General features: G+C 33.5%; 1 protein-coding gene across 1 annotated transcript in view; it reads right to left on the reverse strand.

Annotated features, from left to right (window-relative positions):
• Positions 1-21,917, reverse strand: part of LOC145668624 (uncharacterized) — a 45,991-nt gene extending 24,074 nt beyond the window's left edge. The window contains exon 1 of the mRNA XM_081736666.1: positions 21,665-21,917. The gene's annotated coding sequence lies outside the window, so the exon portion shown is untranslated. The remainder of the gene's footprint in view (positions 1-21,664) is intronic.
• Between the last annotated feature and the right edge of the window lie 1,063 nt (positions 21,918-22,980).

Below are 22,980 nucleotides of genomic sequence, written 5' to 3' on the forward strand. Positions count from 1 at the left end.
ACATTGGAAAGAGTTAGTAAATATAGCATCAAAAGTTAGATTAAAAGTAGATAAAACTAAAATCATACAGCAAGTGAGAACAATAACTGTAGAACAAATTTTGAACGTAGAGTTCTGTTGTTTAGGGCAGTGCTATTCAACCAGGGATACGCGAAGAAGTTTCTGGAAGTACTTAATGCTACTTCTGGAAGTCTGCTGGAGATGTCTGTTAACAGTTCACTGCAAATGAAATTCGATAACTTGTTAATTTGTGACGTTTGTATTTATGCTCGAAAAGAGTGCAATGAAATTAGTGGCAGCGCTATTTCACAACTTCTTCCATTTCCATCAATAAACTTCTGTGAACAGGATTTCTCTGCATTAACATCAATAAAAATGACGCACAGAAATAGCTTGAATCCAGAATCAGCTCTGATTCTCGCACTCTCGAAGATTCGACCAAGAACACCATGGAGGTGTTGGCGTCCCGGAAACAAGCTCAGTCATCTCATTAACAGGTTACTTCTAAAGTATCTAGGGGTGCACAAAAAAAAGTTGAATAGCATTGGTTTAGGGAATATTTTGGATAAGAAAAGTGAAGCAGAAGATGAATTTCAGAACAGAATAGGACAATCATAATCTATAGAGTAGTTGTTAAGATAAGGATAAAATCAAAAGAAATGTAATCTCTCTAAAAATTAAAATTTGTATTTATAACACAAATGCCAAAAATGTATTCTCTTACTCGGATTTAAAACAAAGAAAGTCACTAAAAACATAACTAACAAGAGACAAACATTTAATAACAAATGCATATGCAGTGACGGATCTAGAAGATTAAAAAAAAAAAAAAAAAAAAACTGAGGGGCAGCCAGAAGCCAGATTATGATAGGTGTATCATGAGTTTACTATAAACTTTCAAAAAATATATATAAATAATAGCTTAAATTAGTCTTGTTACTCAAAAACTGGGTTGCCTAGCCTTCCCCCCCCCCGGCCCCGGGCTGGATCCGTCCCTGTGCTTATGGAACATATCAAACATAAAATGGCCAGTACAAGTAACGAATAAGAAGTTACGGAAGAAGAGAAAACAGAAAATAATACAAAATACAATTTTCATAAGAAAATGGACATGAGTAGAATATTTACTAATATGTAATGAGAAAAGTTCTAGAATAGAGCCTGTAGTGAAAAGAAGAGAAATTAAACCGAAGAAAACATGAAAAAGAGTTCACAAAGATACAGAAATAATATAGAAAACAGGATTGCAAACAAAAGAAGCAAAGAATTCTGTAGAATGGAGGATATTCCCATGAGGATAGTAACCTGTAACAAAATATTGTCCATACGTGCAGAAGACCGTAAAGATATTTCATGTGCAAATACAGATGCATATTTTCTAGCTTAGTTGGAAATGTTGCTCAAAATGTCTGAAGCAAACGAAATAGACAAGAAGCAACTGGCGAGCAATTAATGCTTTATATACCCTTAAATTAGCCATTTTTGTTCAAATTTAACAAGACTCGAAACTATACAAGACTTTGACGCACAATTTAACATAAAATATGAATCATAAAGTCCTCCCACCGGAGAAGAAATCAGGGTCTGCTACACTACTAACAACGACACGAACTATTCAGTTATGAATATACTGGTCACCGGCCAAAATAAATACAGACAATATTAACAGTGCATTTGACAAATAAGTATGGATTTATAAATGACCTTTCTGTTGTTGTTAAGGGAAAATATTCATTTGAATTGACCGCAACGTATCGTCACATGTAACACGTTCTTTAATTTGCTTAGAGACTCTCTAATGATGTATGTGAAGCTAACAATGGCTAAATTATGAAGGTTATCCTTATTTGCCGAGGAATGAGGAATGCAAAGTATGAGTGGCAGCAGCTGCAGAAGGAAATTGTAGATCAATGGTAGCATACAGAACGGTCAGCTTAACATAAGAAGTTATTCAATTGGTACACTATCGGGGGCTTACCAAAAACACAGCCTCCTATTGGTTGCTACAGTTCAGTTGTCTCTCCATCCATATACAAATAATTGATTGGTTTACACTTAGGAGAATGTATGGATTACTTTTTATTGGAATATGACAAGGTCAGTCAAGGATAACACATTAAAGCCAGTCTATTGACTTTCTTTCTTCTCGTACACTTGACTGCAAATCAATCAATTATAAAAGCTATATGGGAACTCTTCCACAGCTGTGAGGAATCAGACTAATACTTAGAAAAAAAATCTTTATTTTATTTTTTCTTTTTCTTTCTTTTCTTATTTCTTATATTTTCCATCTAATATTTAAAGTTTCATTTAAAATTCGAAATTAAATATGTACTTGTAGACATATCGTGTCGGCAAAAGTGGCTGAAAAATATATTGCCGAATTTGAACTAAACAGAGGGCGGGGGAGACTTGACCTCGAGATCGAGGTCGAAATAAGCATCTGTTGATCGAGACGAGACCGAGACGGCAATTTTTATCCCGAGACGAGACGAGATCGAGACGGGTAACTTATCAACCGAGATTATGTGAAGTCTCTTCTCGGTACTATCCCTATTTGATAGCATGAGGAATTAATTTATTATTAATATCATTATTGTATTACATAAATCAAAATAATGTTTTCTTGAATGCTTTCTAAACATACAGGAGTTTCCTCATGGTTATATAGATAACGTATGAGGCTTTCGCAAAGAATTCCCGGTTTCGATTCCCAGTGGATACAGTGGACATATTAAGTTATAAGTTCACGTCTCATATAGAGGATAAACATAAGTCAGTCAACTGAATACACGTACAATATGGCGTGAGATCTGAATCGTGATTGGACAGGAGTTAAAGGCCAAAACAGCCTTAAAAGTTTGCGCAGAAATACATTGCCCATTAAAAAACTAAATAGATGAAGTTCTAAATTTGAATAAATGCGTAATTTAATGTTCTCTCTCTCTGTGTCAGTTCGTGACATCAAAAGAATGTAATAGAAACTCCAGAGCACTCGTTTGTCTTTTACTAATAGGAATATGGCCGAAATCAGAGGTGGTCTAGCCCCCCCCCCCCCGCCTCCCAGTTTTTTGAGTGACAAAAATATTCTAATTGAAGTTATTTATTTTTGAAAGTGTATAGTAAACTCATAATATACCTATCATAGTTTCTGGTTGCCCCTCCCCAGTTTTTACCTTCTAGATTCGCCTCTGGCGGAAAAGTCAGCTTGAACAGAAACTACTCACTTATGCTTGTAAAACTGAATATGAGAAAACGGTGTATGGGATAGCACATGTGTTTGAAACATGAACATCTAGTTTTATGTGGCACAGTGGAAAAACATGCATTTTCAAAGCCGTTATGCTCGATTGCTACATTTTTTGATACACCCTGTACACTCATTAGCCAGGAACATGTGGAATCGAACTAGGGATCACGTGCCGAGAAAGGCATGGCCAGTAAGGGGGGGGGGAGATATGTTATGAAATGACAGCAATTAAGCGAACATATTGAGCGTCTTGTCACTGACTTCCTGTGGTTTTCTATTCCTGCTTTCTTAGTGGTGGTTATATACTGGAGGTGTGTCCTCCCACAAGAACTAAAATAGGCCGCCTGATGATTGCGTGCAAATCACATGATGAGGAACTTTATTTCTTTTTTAAAAAAAAATAGTAATAAAGAAATGGATCGATTCCTAGTTCGTCGGAAGGTGTTATTCATGGAGGTGATATAGATCAGTTAAAGAACGGTAGTGTTGGTTCCTCGAAGTGTACTCTTTGTACTTTCTTCTGCACGTGAACAAAAAATGGTTGGCTGATGATATTGTCATACCTATGACCGCCCACAATCACGTGGTGTTTCTCAATTTTTGATTTACCTTTTTCCTTTATGGATCTTTTGTGAATGTATTAAAGGAACGTCTTCAATCGCCTTGGCAGCTACTTCTTACAATTGATTTGTTTAAAATGCGATGTCAAACAAAGATGTATTGTTTGTGCTTTGGCAATGCGACAATTATTATCTGAATCATCTCATTACTACTTTTATCTTCCATTTATGTTCACATCTATACCTAGAAGTTTTTATAGTAATTTGTCTTCATACTCCTTTTTAACAACCTTTGTTATATATGAAGCCGAAAAAAAACTGTAAAAATGAAGTATAACGAAAATTTTCGGGAGAAATTTGACCAAGATACTAACCTGCGATCCCTTTGTCTGAAAATAAAACATTAGCGTTCATGTACGCCTACATGAGTACCTTTGAGAAAAAAATCTATATTTAAATATTTAAGTAGATATTCTTTAAGTGTAACAATAAGGTATTCTAATTCGATTTTAAGGTTTTGAGATTTTGTTGATTTAGTTGTTATATATTAACTATGTATAAAAACATACTGAAATAAAATGTGAAAACATTAAAGACCTATTTTTGGCAAGTATATGATCTTTTTTACCATGTATTGGACGTTTCGTTGAAGTCTCACAAATTTCAATTAATTACCGTGAATGAAGTAAGTATGATGAATTGTAAAATAACTGTAACATCAAGTGAAAGGTCAGATATTCAAGTTTTGTTTCCGTGACTTGAAGCTGTACATTTAATTACGCAGCGCTACAGTCGCATAAATAAAACCTCGTGCAGGCAGTGGTGCGGTATGCGGAGACAAAATCTGTGATTTTGAACTCAACGAATATCAGACAAGTGTACAGAGAAGTTGCGCCAATGAGTAACATCCCAGAGTTACGAACCCGAATCCATGATACGATTGCAACAGTAAAAGGGAACACGATTTGAGAGAACATGACAACAAGTTGAATACAGACGGGATATTGTTCATACCATCAATAAGGCACATATGGAGGTGTACTAATTGTGTGGAAAAAGGAAATTTATGACCTTTTCTTGAATTCTTTGAAATTTCATTGTCCTATCATTCATATTTTATTTTCTATGATTAATTGAAACTAGTGAGATTTAAATGGAACACCCCGTATTTTAAAGAAAATTTGACAAAATTATAGTTTCAATATGCTATCAATATTATTGAGATTAAACTTCAAAATTTTGAAAAATTAAAAGTTCCTCTAATTTCAATCTTCATAACGAAAAATAATAAAGGTTGGAAACAACAAAATTAGTAACAATAAATGTAACTGTTCTTATCGTACAAAGTTAACAGTAACTTCAATATACAATTTAATTTTATAAATTTTTAATTAGTATTTTAAATGTTTAAGTGACAACTAGTCTATTCTAAAATTCTTCAAATTCAAAACAATAAAGCTCTTGTAAATTTCAGGTCTTTTATTTTGTACTCTCGGGTATTATCTTGAAATTTCATGACGGTTTTATTTCTTCACGTATAATATCGGTTGATATACAAAAATCAACAGATTTGTTTGTGGGTGCAAGTTTAACAGTTGTGTCGTAATATGTTATGCTATCTATAATCTATGAACTATGGATGAGTTACTCTGTGTCAAAGAACTTACAAACTTGGCGGTTGATATTTGATTACTTTTTCTTTAGATACAAATGTCAGAATGATAAGGCCTGCAAATACCTTTTGACCCACATATGAAATAAATTCTATGCTTCAGTATTAAAATAAAATAAAATAAAATAAAAAGTAAAACCATACACACCAAACAATGAATATTTCTCAATTTCGTCAACAAACAAAAAGATGTTATTATAAAGTAGACAGTTACAGATTTAATGTAGGACTATTGGAAATTATTCGTAGGGTTTTAAAACACTGTGATTCGAAAGCTATATAGGTTCCTTTCTCTTGTGCTAATAACGTAATGATAGTATATTTCTTAAATATTTGTATTAGCCCAAGTAGGGTTCTTTGTCACTGACAAAATGGCAACACAGCTTTAGTCGCTGGTCTAGTGGCTAGCATGCGCGTCCTTGTTGCACGGGGTCCAAAATTCGATTCCCGGTGGTAGAACATTAAAATTTGAAGACATTACGGTGATTCGAGTTCCACCTTAAACTGTAGGTTCAGGTCTCATGGCCTCGGTGCTGAAAAGGGACGCTAAACTTCAATAAACAGGAACATATGGCAGCACAAGTTCAGTTTGCAAGATGGCGATCTTGCAGAAGAAAGTATTCTGTCTTTTTATGGGAAATATTTATCTACTTTTGTAGTGAAGATGTATTCCAAAGAAAGACAGTTTGTGATTTTGGAGGGTAGGTGTATATGTATTGTTTATGTATCCACACTTCCAGCAACTTTGATAAGATCAAGCTGCATTACCGTTGCTTATGATTATCATAGGTTATACATATGCTACAACGTGCATGTGTTGAACTTGAATGCAGCTAAAACATGTGCCATGACGCTGAAGGAAGACACATCAATTATTTACAGTATAAAGTAAAACTTGAACAGTTTCCGTTTTTTAAACAAAAAGAAAAAGAAAAAGAAATTTAATGTTCTGTACTACAATAATATGTACAATCTGTATATCCCTAATGTGCAGTCCATTAAACACAATAAATCATTTGGTAATCTTGTATTCTCGTAAATCTTTGTAGAGTTCATTATAAAATAAGTTGAGAATAGTCTATACTTGAGGATGATTAAGTTGGAGAGATAAAAAGTATTTTCTACCTCAAGACGCACTAGTATGTGTAAAATCAAGGTAGTATTATGCACGGTAAATATTTCACTGTACATGCGAAGTATAATAAAGCATTTGCGATGATTGTATTGTCAGTCTATTCACACGATTTGTTGCATATTTGTTTCTCAACAATATTTGGATAATCATTATTTCATTCTAATGTTGAACACATTTATCAGTTGGGTATGTATTAGGCTCAAAATAACGATATACTAGGTGTGTCGTTTTAATTGAAGAGTTGTTGGGAATAACATTGTCATCTTCAAATTCGGTGTTTTCTACTTTCTATAATAGAATAGAATAGCGATAGCGAACCACACTAGAGTAGAACAGCAGTTCATAAATTGATGATTAAGTAGGAATTTAATGAGAGCATCGGCATCTAGGCTATTTGACTCCTTACTTAAGAACAATGTAAAGTAGTGTAGGATGACAATAGGATACAGTACGATAAAGCAGCAAATTAGTACTAAGATTACATTGCGTTACTTTATTGTAGTTACACACGAATTTATGGCGTAACCATAAAATACTAAAACATGGGTCATATTCGATGGCGTGTAGGATGGGTGAATGAAACAAAGGCCATGGTGGGACGTTGCCATATGGTAAAGAGGTGTGGCTAAGCAGACGCGAGCTAAAAAACTAAATATTTTTAGACTTTTGGAATATTTTTCTTGTTACTATTTTTTTTAAAATTTATATTGCTTTATATTACTTTATTTCCCATCTTCATTGTCACATTGCATTGAAAGTTCTGCGGCAAAACCGGTTTAGAATCACTGTTTTAGATGATATTTTCGGTTATGGGTTGACACTGATTAACATTTGCATGCATATATCTTGAACTTTATAGTTTGCAAATCCATCAATTCTTCTTTCCATATACTGAATCTTTCACATTACTTTTAGAATGCAGTTTAAAGTCTGTTTTCTGTAATGACCTGTGGTTATTACATTAAATCCTTTGGATAGTAATGAATCACTAGTACAAATAGACCAATAAATACTCTATATGATATATTTTTTAAAAAACGATAACAGAAATAGTTGTTATTAAGAAGGTATTAAACAGTGGATGAGGAACAGATGGGTATAAACATAGAATAGTTATATAGAACATGGTTGTATCTCCTTACGTAAGTTCCTAAAATTACAGTAAAGATTCCTTGACTACGCTAATAAGGTGTGTAAAGACCAGCATAAACATATATTTAAAATAAATAAATAAATAAATAACTAAAGCGTTGAATAAATCTAAAGGGATACTTGGTTCATGACATAGCAGAATTACTTTAGACAGCTGTGCGTCATTTAATAGTTAGTACCTTCGTGGTATTTTCTGCACTATTACGCTAATTTAGTGCGTATATGCTTCACGCAAGTTTTCTTTCTTTTTTTTGACACCTATCGAAACAATGTAAATCTCAAAGAGAATATTAATGCTACGTGTTCATTACTTAAAAGTGTTCATTAGGTAGGTGTCAATATGCGTCATTACATCGAAGTCATTATCATATATTCGCAAAGGAATTTATGGATATTAATTCTAGTATTTGTGCTCACATGTAGCTGAGTAACTAGAGCGTATGATTTTAATGTACATGGTCCCGAATTTGATTGTATGTACTTGCGCAAATTTTTCGGTATGGTGAGACAATTGGGGATTTTGTTGAATAAAGAACGGAGAGGCCCGATAAAGACACCCAGTAATAGTGGCGATGAAGTTAACCGAATATTCCACTTGTGAGGCATTCAGGGTACAAAGGAATCAAGTTTCATTAACAAAATTGTGAGAAAATAGAATCTGTGAGGTTTACTTAAATACATGGAAAAGTTATTTTTTTTTTAACATTATAAGAGTTATTTCAAATCTAGGCATAAATCTCTTAAGCCTTGAAAGAATCTACAGATATTAAAAATGAAATATTTCCAAGATGACCAAAAAGTGAACTTGATTCCCTTATGCATTGAATGCACACATCCTCAAACATAATATCATATCGTCGTCTGGTTGACTCAAAGTCAGGGTTCTGCATGCAAGGAATTTTAATGTATTCATGTTGTTCTTTGTTTTTGTATATTCAAATGGTTGCAGCACTGCCATTAGTGCATATAATCCTGGTATTAGTACATGCCAACCCGGTTTGAGTACGAAAATATGGTGTTGACCTAGCAAAGTATGGAAATTGGAAAAAACTACTGGGTTGGCAAACTGGTAGCGGACTTTGGTCTTCTGGTCTGAAATGTCAGAAATATTGGTATTAGAAATCGATGCAATGATATTCAAAAGAAAGTTAGCCTTATAATTTTACAATTATGTATGTGGTGGAATAATGTCCATAATTATTATTTTTAGCTTTATAAAACTATCAATCATTCATTTGTTAATGGGAGGGGACAAAATTAAACAGTATTCGAGCATGAGTTTAAGAAACAATGTACGAGCATGTGCTTAATGCAAATACATTGAAGAGCCGAATGAACTTATGCTCGAATCAAATTTGGGATCTTCGTTGAAACTGAATTGTGTCCTAATAGTAACACTCCTAGTTCACTTAATGAAATAATACTCTACCACTATTATTGATGTTAATATGACCTCTCTCTTTAGCACTTCTTTTAAATAGAATATATGGGCCATGGTGGCTCAGTGGTAGAGTATTCACCTCTGGTGCATGGGGTCCTTGGTTCGATCCAGTTCGCGCCAAGTGAATTTTGTGGTGGACAAACACTGTGTGCATGGGTTTTCTCAGGGTTCTCCCACTTCCTTCATTCCACCATTTCCTTCATTTCTCATCATCACTCTCTCCTTTATCCTAGCCGTCATAACCGTAGGACGTAAAACTTAAATATTTTATTTTTAAAAAATAGAATATTACTGTTAATTTTGGACACAGTTACCCCAGTAGTAGAGTGCTCAAATCTTGTGTAAAGTATCCCTAATTCGAATCAAGCCAAGTGAATGCGTTGTAGACAACACTTTGTTCGTCTGTGATGGACGTTAAATTAAAAATTTTGGTTAATTCATTTCACATCTTATTCATTAGAGATGTTCAACCAAATGAAGTCTTAAAACGTGAATGTGTTGACGTACGTAAAGCAAATTAATAAAATTATTAACGTAGCAGCGTACTATACACATCAAGCTACGAAGGAAAGTGAAGTAGGAACAGTTCAGTAAAGATATGAATGACTCGTTCAGCTGTTACCGATAAAAAAAAAAGGAAGTATAAATTCTGTTGGATTGATTATATTACTTTCAATTCGTGTACAGTCCTTATCACATCTGTCGGGATTTTCCGTGATATTATGAAGAGCACATTTTCCGGATATGAACTTTCACTGATGTATAAGCGATCTGGGGTTATTGGAAACGAGTAAGTATCATATGTTAGCAATCTATAAATCTAATTGGAGCCAGGAAGTTTTATTTTCAACCTTGGAAATTCTTCTTCTGAATGATATAATATCGAAAATAACGATGTGAGGATAGGAAAACGTAAGGAATTATTTGGTCAACACCATTTGGAGGAGGACAGAAGGGAGCAACTACTCCCTTGAGTGATATATATATATATATATATATATATATATATATATATCATATATATTTAATCAATGTTATAATAATGTATGAATAAAAACGCAAAAATCGGCTTGTATCAATGGAGAAGTAAAAGTCTGAAATGACGCTATGTACTAGAATTAGCATACAATTATTGAAAAAGAAATTCTAAAGAGATGTCTGGTATTGAATTTCTTACTTGTAAGTAAAGTGTAACTATGTCGCTATAATACAAAATAACACAATATTGTAAGTTCTGAAATGCTCTAAGTAATCAGTTACAATTCCCTAGAGATACAGATAATTTATTTATTTTTATTCCTTTACCACTGTCAATTTCCCTATGCCTGTATTTTTTTTATTATTATTTTTTAATTCAAAGCAGCTAATACGTACACAGATAATCAAAAACTTGCTGTATATTAACCATCTACTATTACTACGCATCAATTGACTTGATTTTGAGTTTAAAGTCCCTTTCAGAAGCGAGACTATATGAGACAGGACCTACTGATTAACGTGGAATCCGAACCACATGAGCTCCCGCACATCTATGCCAATTTACTAGCTTATTATATCTACTTACATATCTGTCAAATGTCTACGATAGATGAGGTATTGACTCTGATGGTTACTAAGTAAAGGAAGGTAAATAGCACATCTTTGCATACTTTCTTTTTATGTTCAGTATTGTAACGCTAAGTCAACCAACGGCCTTGACATAGTCCTCCTGACGACAATTATGTAGTGAAAGTCCTTACGTTGAAGGTGTGTATAACGGGTTTGAGTTGTCATTAAGACTAATTGTACGCATTTTGCATGATAGGAATTTGTTGGCAACAGCGAATACATGTCAAGAACGTACAATCAGGAAGATCGAAGAAAGATCGTGTACGTCACTCAGATAATATCCGTGGCCAACGGATAGAATTGCTTTTAATAATTGCGCAAAATACCCAGATTACACATCTGATTATGTGATAGATTCTCCAAATACGGTGATAACATTCAGTTATGTAACATTGAATTAAACTGCGAGAATATACTTTTGATTTCAAGATTATACATTGACATGAATAAAATCTGTGGTTAAGAATGTGGAAATGCATTTAAGTAATGGTGATAGTTGGAAATCTTTAAGGTGAAATTTTCTTTCAGCTCCTTCAGCAATTTGAAATTTAATAATCGGTAAATATTAGTTGCACAACTACCACTATTCCAGGTTTCTAGTATACACCTTTTAAGTAGCACACACTGCAACAATAAAACAGTGAGAATCACACTTTACTTTTAACACTTCCTTACTTCTAAACGTGTTTTCAGCAAACGAAACAAATTTTTGAGTGAACTGTAATGAGTTTAACCAACATTAGGAAATACAAATTTCGAACTTATTTTGTTAGGACAAACTTCACCAAATTATATATATTTAGATTAATTTTGGTCTTGTGTCTTGCCATAATTTTTCATATTTTCAGTGGGTCAACAGGAAACTTCTTGCAGTGCTTGTCGCAGTTAACTTGTCAATAAGAATGGACGACCACAGATGAAATGTCTGAACGATTTCAAGAAAACACAACATCAGAAGCTAGAATAAACAGAAAATTCAACTCTTAACATATTGCTCACTAACTTTTGGTCCAGGAGAAAAAAAATGTCACAAATCCAAATTACTGATTCTTTCCTTTGACTTCGCTTGTACCTCATAATTGCGATACAGAAACTTTAGTTATAAATGGAAACACGTAATTCGGATAGTACAGGGTTGTCCTAATGCCTTGCCAAGGATTCTCCTTTCTATTTCAGATGTTTGACACAAGCTTCTGAAGTTTAGAAGAGAGGCTGATTGAAAATGTATGGGAACATGAACATATGCACTGCAATTGGCAAGAGGATAGAGGATGTGCGACGTAATTTTACTGCGCGATTCGGTAGACCAGTCCCTCCGAAGAGGACAACACTGCTTTGAGAAATCCAACTATAAAAATTGAAATTCGATCTGAATGATTGTCAGTTTTAACAAAATGGTGCACCACCCCACTATGACATCACTATCATAAAGTACCTGAATAAAGTTTTTCGTGATGGATAGTTCAAGGATCACAATAATTTCCAGAATCTCTTGCTTTGCCTCTCAGAAGTCAGACCTCACGTCTTGTCACAGCTTTTTGTCGGGTAATATCAAAGAACGTGTTTCCTGAGAGTGCTATTATACAACTCAACAGTTCAAAGACGCTATTGAGGCAGCCTCTGCAACAATCACCACGGCAAGTCATGCAAAATATCGCACAAAACAAGGACGTTGCATCATTTTGTGCCACCCAAAATGATGGTGTTCACACAGATCTTCTTACGTGTGATAATGACAGTAATGCAGTAAATTCGGTATATGTGTCTGAATTATTCTTCTTACATCTTTTTAAAAGTATATATTTAAATAATGGGCAAATAAATCTTTAAATATTCATTTTTTTAATGATGAACTTGCTCGTGGTTAAGCAGTTAGCGCACGCACCTTTGGCGTAGGAGACCAGAGTTTGGTTCCCGGCGAGAACTTAGTGTGTTTCGAATCCCACGTTACGCTGTAAATCCACCTCTTATGTATGCTGCAAGGGTCGCTAAACTCAAAATCAAATCAAATCAAAACATTTTATGATAAAAATATTTGGACCACCCTGTATGTTAAATTTTTGGTGTACATCTCATAGCTATACAAGGACATCAAAATACCAATTAAAACAGGGATTTATAATTATCTGTTTACCCATTATCACAATGCAATATAAGACGAAAGTCACGTTTTCAAGTCGTAGTTACAAACTTAGTTTATTCCTCTTCAACCTTTTTTTAAAAATTATTATTATTTTCTTCATATGCGTATATTATTTTCATACTTTTCCCATTTCGCATAGATAACCTATCGATCCTTTGAAGAACAACACAATAGAAGAAGAAGAAAAGAAAATAAACGAAGTAAACAACCAAAAGAACTTTGCTCCATCTTGTGAAGATGCCAAAGGGCCATTTGAAGTGTATCAACTGACCAGTCTTATCATTTTCGTGCCCCCATAATATGATGATGTCCTTTACAATCTGATGATAATGTCATAAAGAAACACTTAATAGAACTTTAAAATTTTTTTAAAAAAAGAAACAAACTGTCAGAAAGTGTTTCTATAACAAAAAGAAAGAAAAAATGTTTTTCCTACTTTTTTTAAAAAAAAAAAAAACTGCATACTTGATAACAAAGAGCAAAAGGTAAAGAGTTATTTATTTTAGAATTTGCGTATAAAAATAATCTTTAACATGTTTGTTGGACATCCTTTTACAGAATCAAAGCTGTATGTATAAGAGATGGACCTGTGGCTTAACATGGAATTTTAACCATATGTGCAATCCCCAGCAAAAGTGAGTAAACACTCATTTCTTTTATTAAAAGCTTTTCGAAGATATATACTGTATTTGTTTAACTTAACGCTTTTGCTCCTGAGCTTACACACCTATGCAAATTCCAGCTTTGAGAGACCCGGGTTCGATTCCCAGCGGGAGCTCTTGTGGTTCGGATTCTACGTTAATCAATAGGTCCACATCTCCTATAGCCTCGCTGCTGAACGGGACATTAAACTCAAAATCAACTCAACTCAACTCAAATTCCAGCATCCTGTCAGTTTCGAAAGATGTAGATATGTCATGTAAGAACAACAGTAGATATTCAAATGCAGGGCAAATAAATCTCTAAATATTCTATTTTATGATGAATAGAACATTTATGGAGATTATTTGGTGGAATTGCTACAATGTTTCGTAAAAATAAAAGCTCGTTCTGTAGGATAAAAAAGAAAGTCGACAGAAAAATAACGAAACTTTTTTTTAATTGTTAACATTGGGTAAAAATACTATAATGTTCGCTATTTGTTTTCCTCCATTCATATTCCTTCATGTATTTATGGGGGTAAAATTAATACCACCCTCATACGAAACATTGATCTATATGTTCATCGGAGAAGTACCGTAAAACAACAAAGCAGACAACAGTTTTCAGCATACAAGATCATAATTTCATCCCTAGATATGCCAAGAAAACAATTATTTTCTTTTAGATGTTGTCCCAAATAAGATTTTCACAATCAGAGAACTGTTCATCATCCGTGGACTGTCTGGGAGACTCAAACGTAATGCCAGGCTAGACTCGGTCTTCGTCCGTTTGCATTTAGAAGGTAGACCTCAAATCCTACCTAAGTGTTAAAGATAAAATAAAATTCTAAGCTACATCAAGCCGTACTCAGATCTATCTAATTATTTTTAAATTATTGAAGAAAAAATAACTTTTAGAGGTCGTTCCACTAGTGTAGTGCGGTTTACAACTTAAGAGAAGCTAAACAGTCATATTTAGTGATCTACTCTGATTATGTAATGTATTGTTCTTAATATTCTGTATTATTCTATAATCATGGCTGCATTATTTATATTAATGGATTATTCAGGAGAAGCGCTGTTTCCACAGCTTGCATGGACACTGTGTCCCTGGTTCTTACCAAGGGGGCCGATTTCTCTGTAAATTTGGGGGGGGGCATTCAGATGCAGAAGATATATATATATGAGGATTTTAAGACAAATTGCATTCAAATTATGCCAAATATTGTATATTCATAAATACAATATGGGGACCCACATCAGCTTTGGGGGCGCCCTGGTCCCCGCCCCCCCCCAGAATCGGCGCCTTTGGTTGTTACCACTTTGCTGGTGACTGCGTCTATGTTGAGAATCAAATGTGGATCTCCAAACTTTGTGGCGAAGATATTGATTGTTTAACTTTGACTTACATCACTTCCGGAATAACTCATGTCTTTATAAAGTCTTTGGTAGTAAATCTGACATTGTACCCAGATGAACTGCAACCAAAATTTAAGTTGTTTTTTTTAATCGCTCTGTTTATATAAGTATATAAAATAGTGTTTATTATACAAAGCAAATTGTGGCTTAAATCTTCCTGTGATGTATTTGTATGTCTATACATTCGAAATTTAAGGTCTCTCTCTAATATCAAGTTTATATTAAACATAACGATAAATTATACTGTAATTCCCTCCCAACCAGAATTGAACCAAGTTCTCGCACCAAAGACAAGAATCCTATTCACCCGTGCAAATCTCAGATTTATCACAGTTCGTTTAGAGCAATGCACTTTCTAAGAGAATAATGCGTAAGACAAAGTATTTACTTTCATTTAAAAATAAATTATGATTTTACTTTTAAGTAAATGCACTGTAGCTCAAAGCATGTTTGTTTATATCAGCATGTTGAACTTAACATACTAAAATCAGGTTGGGTGACAAAATAGTTATTAGCAGGAACAGAAATATTAGATACAATTTTGTGTTCTTCTGGATAATCTAGTTTGTGATGTCATAAATTTCATGTTTGTTTATTTACTAGTGAAAATAGCTGATGTATGGAGTTATAGATAGCAAAAGTAAATCAATGAGGAAGTGGATTTAGCTTTGGTTACAGATGAAAAGAAATAACATGATTTCAAAATATTCTTCACAATTGACGACAAAACACTAATAGTAACAGACATACGATGTACGGAAGCTCTTTAAAAAAATGCATGTATTAAGCAATGAGTGGTGGTAATAAGAAGGAAGTTTTTTTTTTTTTTTTTTTTTAAGTTCAGTTAAGCAACTGTCCATTCTTAATAGTTGTTCGATTAAGCAAAACTACATCTATATTTAAATAAGGAATTGTTTAATGAAATGCCACTTTATCCTTTTTGAAAAAGAAATGTAATCAAACATGCTACTGCTCGTAATTTGAATATAAATTGCCCATACAAACATTCTCATTAAAAATCTCCAGACACATAAGTGAAAATTAAAATGAAATCTTTCAGTTTTTGTCCCACGGTTATACTGATTAGGCTAAAGGAGACGTTGATGATGAGAAATTAATGAATTAGTGGAATGAATAAAGTGGGAGGAAACGGGAGAACCCCGAGGAAACCCACGCGCACGCTGTTTGTTTACCACAAGGTTCACTTGGTGCGAGCTGGGATTGAATCAGGGAACCTACTCATTAGAGGTGAACGCTTTACAACTGAACCACCGCACCCCTACCATTTACCTAAACAAAGCTTGCTCGAGATAAGGGGTAATCTTCTGAAGCCCACCTTTTTTAATTTTTCTTTTCTTTTCTTTTCTTTTTCTTGTTTCTTTCTTTTCTTTTTTTTTGAGAGAGAGACTACGAATTAAATTCCTTATTTTTTTAAAAAAATAAGATACTAAATATTTGTCTTCTCTATGAAAATATTTAATTCGAACAAACAAATAAAGTTGTTTGAACTTGTATTGAAGGATAACTATTAAAATGGAAAATAATTATTTTTTAAAAAGTATGTTTAAATAGTCATTTTAGAATTATTCAGAATTAATGTTACTTAAAAAAAAACTCAAAATTACTGTTGGTTATTACAATTTCCTTAAGTAGTCAATATGGCCTCGTATTCTCTCTCAACATCAACAACAACTACTACTATAGTTAATAATAATAATAATAATTATTATAATAATAATATGAATAATAATAATAATATGAATAATAATAATAATAGTAATAATAATAATAATAATAATAATAATAATAAGAAGAAGAAGAAGAAGAAGAAGAAGAATATAAACATACTGAAATATTAGTTCTTTAGAACTATAGTTTAAAAAAATAATTTAAAATTAAACAAACGTTCCTTTGGGACCAAGTGGCTAATATGTGTACTTTCAATGCGTATGAACCTGAGTTCGACTCTCGTTGGGAGCACTTGCCTCAAATATAAACCCGAGTGGTTCGGATAACATTTTAAACAATAGGTCCTACCCAGGGTGCGAAATCATCTCATTCAGAGTGAGGGGGAAGTACTTTTAAGCATAATACCTGTACACAAAATGGTAACCTATAAGAAAGGAAAGAAGCTAACCTAAGCTTACCAGTTTGTCGCAAAACACACTCATTTCCAATTATGCTATTCCGTATTGAACAAAACTTGAACAATGCAAGGAAAGTGTACTCTGAACTAAAACGTTGTGCTTTATTTTATTTACCTTCAATGTGTTCTACAAGCTTGCATTTATAAGCCATCAAAAATAGAAATAAGGGTATTGTTCTAACTGGTGACCTACCAAGCTAGGATATTATCTAGTGTTACACCTAAAAATGATCGGCCATTTAAGTATATAATTTTATTTTTGTTCAAATATAAATCCGTGTCTATTGGCTCATGTCCTTTATTAATATAACCACAAGTTAAAACAATACTGGTTAGGTTAGAGCTCGGTAGGTTACCAGTTAGCACAATACCGAAATGAGAAACTGTATAAAAAAAAAAAGAATTACAGCCATCCGTTAAATCTGACAAACACGAGACTATCGATAACCTGCTAGTACTCTTTATAGAAACAAATTATGTTCATACTCATCTTCATTGTTTTGTATAGTGGTATATTTACTGCCTGCCATATGGTGCAACTCCTTAACCCAAGACTTACTACATTTAATGCATTCCACAAATGCAAGGGTGGTCCACACAATTTAAACTGTCATTAAGGCTTCTAATGTATATATTGTTAATCGATTTCTTTCATAGCTTTTCAAGTCATGTGCAACACTGAAACCACGCTCACACTCTGCAGTCGACAGTGGAACTGATTTTATTCTCCGTAACAGCAGTTTAAATACGGGAAGATCATCAATAGATTTGAGACCAGATTTCAAATGTCTCCATTCCATTACAGCTATAGATGGATCTATACCCAATAATTCAGCAGCCTTATAGACATCAGAATTGCCGTACAATGGGTTAAGTTTTTTTGAACTTAAGTTAAGTTTCATCAAATACTTTGAAGCAGGAAATCAGATCATCTGCTGGAAATCATCTTCGTAGTTCATTCAAAATCCCTTGTAAGATTTGACATCTTACTCGCTCGAATTGAAATGATGTCGAGTCACTGCCAACACAATAACACAGATGCTTCTCTGCAATTCGTGAGATAAACATCATTATTTTCTTTCATTTCAGTGGGAGCTGTGCACACAGTATGTAGCTGAGTTTCTATTTCTCGATATAATATATTTTGTGCATTGTTGTACTGGCCATAGTTAATAACGATGTGTAATGTCTAAAAGCAACTCTAAAATAAGTAAGGTTTATCTTAAGTTAGCTTACGATACAAACCTTCAAATTTTGTTCACTTGACTCTTTTCTCACTTTGGCAGAAGATAAATAATCAATTATGGATGGACAGCCTCTATATACGGCTAATTGCACATCTTTTTCACTGGAAATCCAACGGATTCGAAATAGTTCCTTTACTTTCAAAACACTTTTCCCGACAATGAACTTTGGCAATGTTTTCGAGGCGAGCAAATGCAGATCGTCAAGCAGATTTTCGAAGTGGTGTACTGCGTTCACGACTCCAAAAACTTTTTCTGTTACTAAATCAAGCTTATGAGCCAAGCAATGAATACTGGCTAAGTGGGGAGCAAACTTTCTTCTAATACGAGCATCAACTCCATCGTGCTTACCTATGAAAACCGATGCGCCATCTTATCCAAGACCCATAGGTGTCTCTTTAATTATATCAGAATCAATGCCATCCTTTGCGAAAGTTTCAATGATCTTCATTTCTATTGCTTTTGCGACTGCTTTCTCGATGCATACAATTTTATGAAAACAGCTTCGAGCGACATTCCTCTCATCCACGTAAGTCATATAGAGGATCAAATGTTTTTCAGAGAATCGATCTGTAGACTCATCAACGGATATAGAGAAGCAGTCAGTAGACTTCAAAAATGTTACCAATTTCTTGTGTAGCCGGTCTGCAATGAAACATGTTATCAAAGCAACACTTTTGTCTGTATGGAGGTGAGTTCCTATGTCTAAACCATTTGCACGTTATAATTTAATCAGTTATCAGTTCCGGGTGATCCCTGAAACTCCAACCTCGCTTTGCACTAGTATATACGGCACGAAATACTTTTACCGTTACATCCAATTGCTGTTCTTGCTTTCTCAGACACGTTTCCCTTGCTGTTTCTGATCATTTTCCCAGTGTCTTTTCCTGACTAGTAACTTCTGTGTCTAAGCACAACCGATAAACTGAACTTAGTTCATGTCTATACGGTATCCAAATTTTTCTTTTTATTTTACTGAGAATCACCTTTCGATGACCACAGCAAGTCATTATTGGCAGTTTTAATCTTATTGTTTTTACACACGAAAGAAGCATGCAGTTTACAAGCATTATACATCATCACCTCCTATCCTGCTTTCATTTCGAAAATAAGCCATGATGTATCTTGTTTCCACGAAATCTGAAATCTTTTCCATTTCATGGGTGGTTGACTTTCTTCTAACAATGTTACATTTTGATTCATTTTACTTTTTATCGCTTCCATCACACAAACTCTCTGACAAATGCACTTTAGAAGCTTCCATCACATTTGCACTAAAACACTTCTTTCCAGCTTCACCCGTTACACCACTACTGCATTCGTCACTATTTTTGTTCGTGAATAGTGGCCCATCGTTAGTAACATGCGAATTGTTACTATTTAGTTTGCGAACTTTATTGTCTGACTCAGCATTAACGTTGAAGCATTTTGTAATTACATTATTCGTAGCATTCTTCCTACGTTTCATTTTTGTTGCATTCAAGAAGTCAATAACACCGCTCAAGTATGATCACCTTAGTAGTAGAAGATCAAAAAAGAATAGTTACTTCGGATCTCATCTCCATTTTGTTTTCAGTTGTCAGATCAAAGCGCAGTTTAATTATTCACTGCATTTTTATTTTTGCTTAACGCTAACTGCACTTCGATGACTTTCATTATACTTTTCCTACTGAAATATTTGCAGTTATATTGATAAGTGTGTTGAACTTGTATTAATGGGGTACGTGTACCTTTGAAAGTATTTTGTAGGGAAACTAACGTTACATTTTCAAGAAATATGTATGACTTCTGACAAATACCTTCATATTCTCTTCCCCCCAGTAACTCTGCGGTGGGGGGGATTATTTTCCAAAAAACAGTAAGTGAGGGGGAATTCCCCCTCATCTCCCCCAGGATTTCGCACCCTGGTCCTACCTCATATAGTTTAAGTGTTGAAAAGAAATTTTCATAAAAATCCAATCAATCTAAACTAAACAAAGCTTTTAACAGAAAGGCTGTCAAGAGTTTAATTAGATTGACCAGCCGATAATTTTAATTGTGAGGGCAGAGGCGCTCTGCACATCTTAACCCGTATATACTGTATATATATATATATATATATATATATATATATATATATATATGTATAAAGAAACGCTTACAAATTATACACAAAATATTGACTTCTGCAAAACTTATATTGCATCCAAATAACTTCCATATAACATATATTTTTAAAAGATATTTGAATACGGTTCCGAAAATAATTGTTTCGTTATAATTGTGCTTCCTAAATGCTTTTTCTTGATATATATATATATATATATATATATATATATATATATATATATATATATATATATATATATATATATATATATATATATATATATATATATTAAGTCAGTGGTTCTCAATTGATGTGTCGCGACACACTGGTATGTCACACAGCTTCCTAAGATGTGTCGCGAAATTTTAGAATTTAAAAATCATGAAGAATTTAATAATAATTAGTTAAAATCGAGACATAGCAATAATGCTCAGTGCTATATAGTTGTTTCAAAAACTAATTGGTTTCACTATTATGACAGATATTATTAGTTATAATAAAAAAATATCAAACAAATGTGTCACGATGCCCTGGATCTTCAGTGAAGTGTGTCATCATTTAAAAAAAAAGTTGAAAACTACTGTCTTAAACACTTAAAGAGAACTTTTATTTTCGTATAGCTACTGTAAACACTAACGCTTTATTTTTAAAACGCTTACATTTAATACAGCAAAACTATGAATATGCTAAAGATGTTTGCTTAGACCCCTATGCTTCAGCTTCAGCTACGTTTAAAAGTTCTCAATTAAGAGAAAATCAGGTTCTCAATTCACAGTATGTTTTTAAAAAATGTATAATGAACAATTTTAACACTATTCTTAATCTAATTCTCAGCGAGCTGTGAAGCTTCAAATTTGAACATGAATGTTATAATTAGTTGTTTCATGGTTTTGGCATAATGCCGACAATGCAATACGATAAGCGTTTGCGTCTATCAATAATTTGCAATCTATAAGTCATAAAATCCGAAGTCCATAGTAATGAGTTTGTTGTAAATCCTGTTATTTAACAAAAAAATACCGTACCTCTGCCCAGAAATTTGAAAAAAAAAAAAAAAGCTTAGGACTTACCACTAGTACGTATATAAATTGATTTTCAATGACTACAAGAGTAAAAACTATTCTATTCTAGCTTTAAATTACTTGTTATTGTTTGTTTTCATACCTGTAAATCCAGTTCTAGTTATAACCAAGAAACAAAAACAAGATATGACCGAAAACTAGGAAGTAAAACCAAATATGTGCTGATCACTTAAAATGAGGAAATCACTTCTTGACGTAAATAGTCCGTACTCTACTATATATGAAGTAGAATGTGGTCAGTTTTTTTTATATATTGGCTTAAATTGTAACACTTATGATACACACACACATGTCAACACACCAACTGCCTCCCAATCTTTGGGGTAAGCCTCGATATTTTTAAGGCCTTAAATATATCAGCTTGATGTTGACGCTTTGGGATCGGCTATTTTGTGATATCACGAGGTAATCATGTGGACTTTCATAGGAGAAAAGTACAATTATATCTTTCTCCTTCTGTCTTCTCCTCAACATAGCTCCCCAGCAGTGTCCAAGTCTCCTGACCTCATAGGGTCAAACGTGTAATGAACTGTGATCACGCCTTATCGGCAACCACAGAAACTCTGCAGATTATATTTTTTCCTTTATATTTGCCAAAATAGAACAACTATTGTAGGTTGTAATGTATAGTATTCAAGGATTACCGGTAATAATAGGGCCAATAGGAAACAATAATGGGTCTTTGGTAATTTTGAAATATCTGCCTCATTCCTAAACTGGGATTAATGTGTAACTAATTATTGGCTTTACTCCAGAATATTATTATTAATGTTGTAATATTTATAAAACGTCAGATTGACGTCAATGTTTACCTCGAACCGCTCGTCTCTATAGCAGACGCAATATCCTCATTCGGAGTCCGGTTCAGCAGTGGTATATTGCAATTATACAACCGCCAATAATTTGATGATTTCTATTGTATATGCGTAAAGATCACGCAACGGAATGCTAACTTTTCCCAGAGTATCACGTGCAAAGTTACTGCATTGAGTAGTTACATCTTTCGGTACTTAAAATCACAAAGGTTACGAACTAAGGGTTTAGTCATAACGGGGATTTTTACTCAATTAGAATCTAATTGCTTCAAAGCAACACTTGTGCAATTCATTTCGTTTAGAGATAAAAAGAGCAAATACGCATAAAAGTCCATTCTATTTTTTCCCATGAAAAACTGTTCAATTCGTTAGATTGAAGGTATAAATGATAGAATTGAAGATTAATACAAATATGTGATCTATACCGCAAATTATGGATGCGTTAAAATATTAAATAATACATTTGATCAGATAGATACTTCCAAATATCTAGGATCAGTATTAACAGAACAAACCCCTATTCACGAGGGAATTATATCTCGACTAAAAGCAGGGAATTCTTGTTATTAACCAGTTCAAAATC

This window comes from Thermobia domestica, chromosome 13, assembly GCF_964235325.1.
Source record: "Thermobia domestica chromosome 13, izTheDome1.hap1.1, whole genome shotgun sequence".
Classification (NCBI taxonomy): Eukaryota; Metazoa; Arthropoda; class Insecta; order Zygentoma; family Lepismatidae; genus Thermobia; species Thermobia domestica.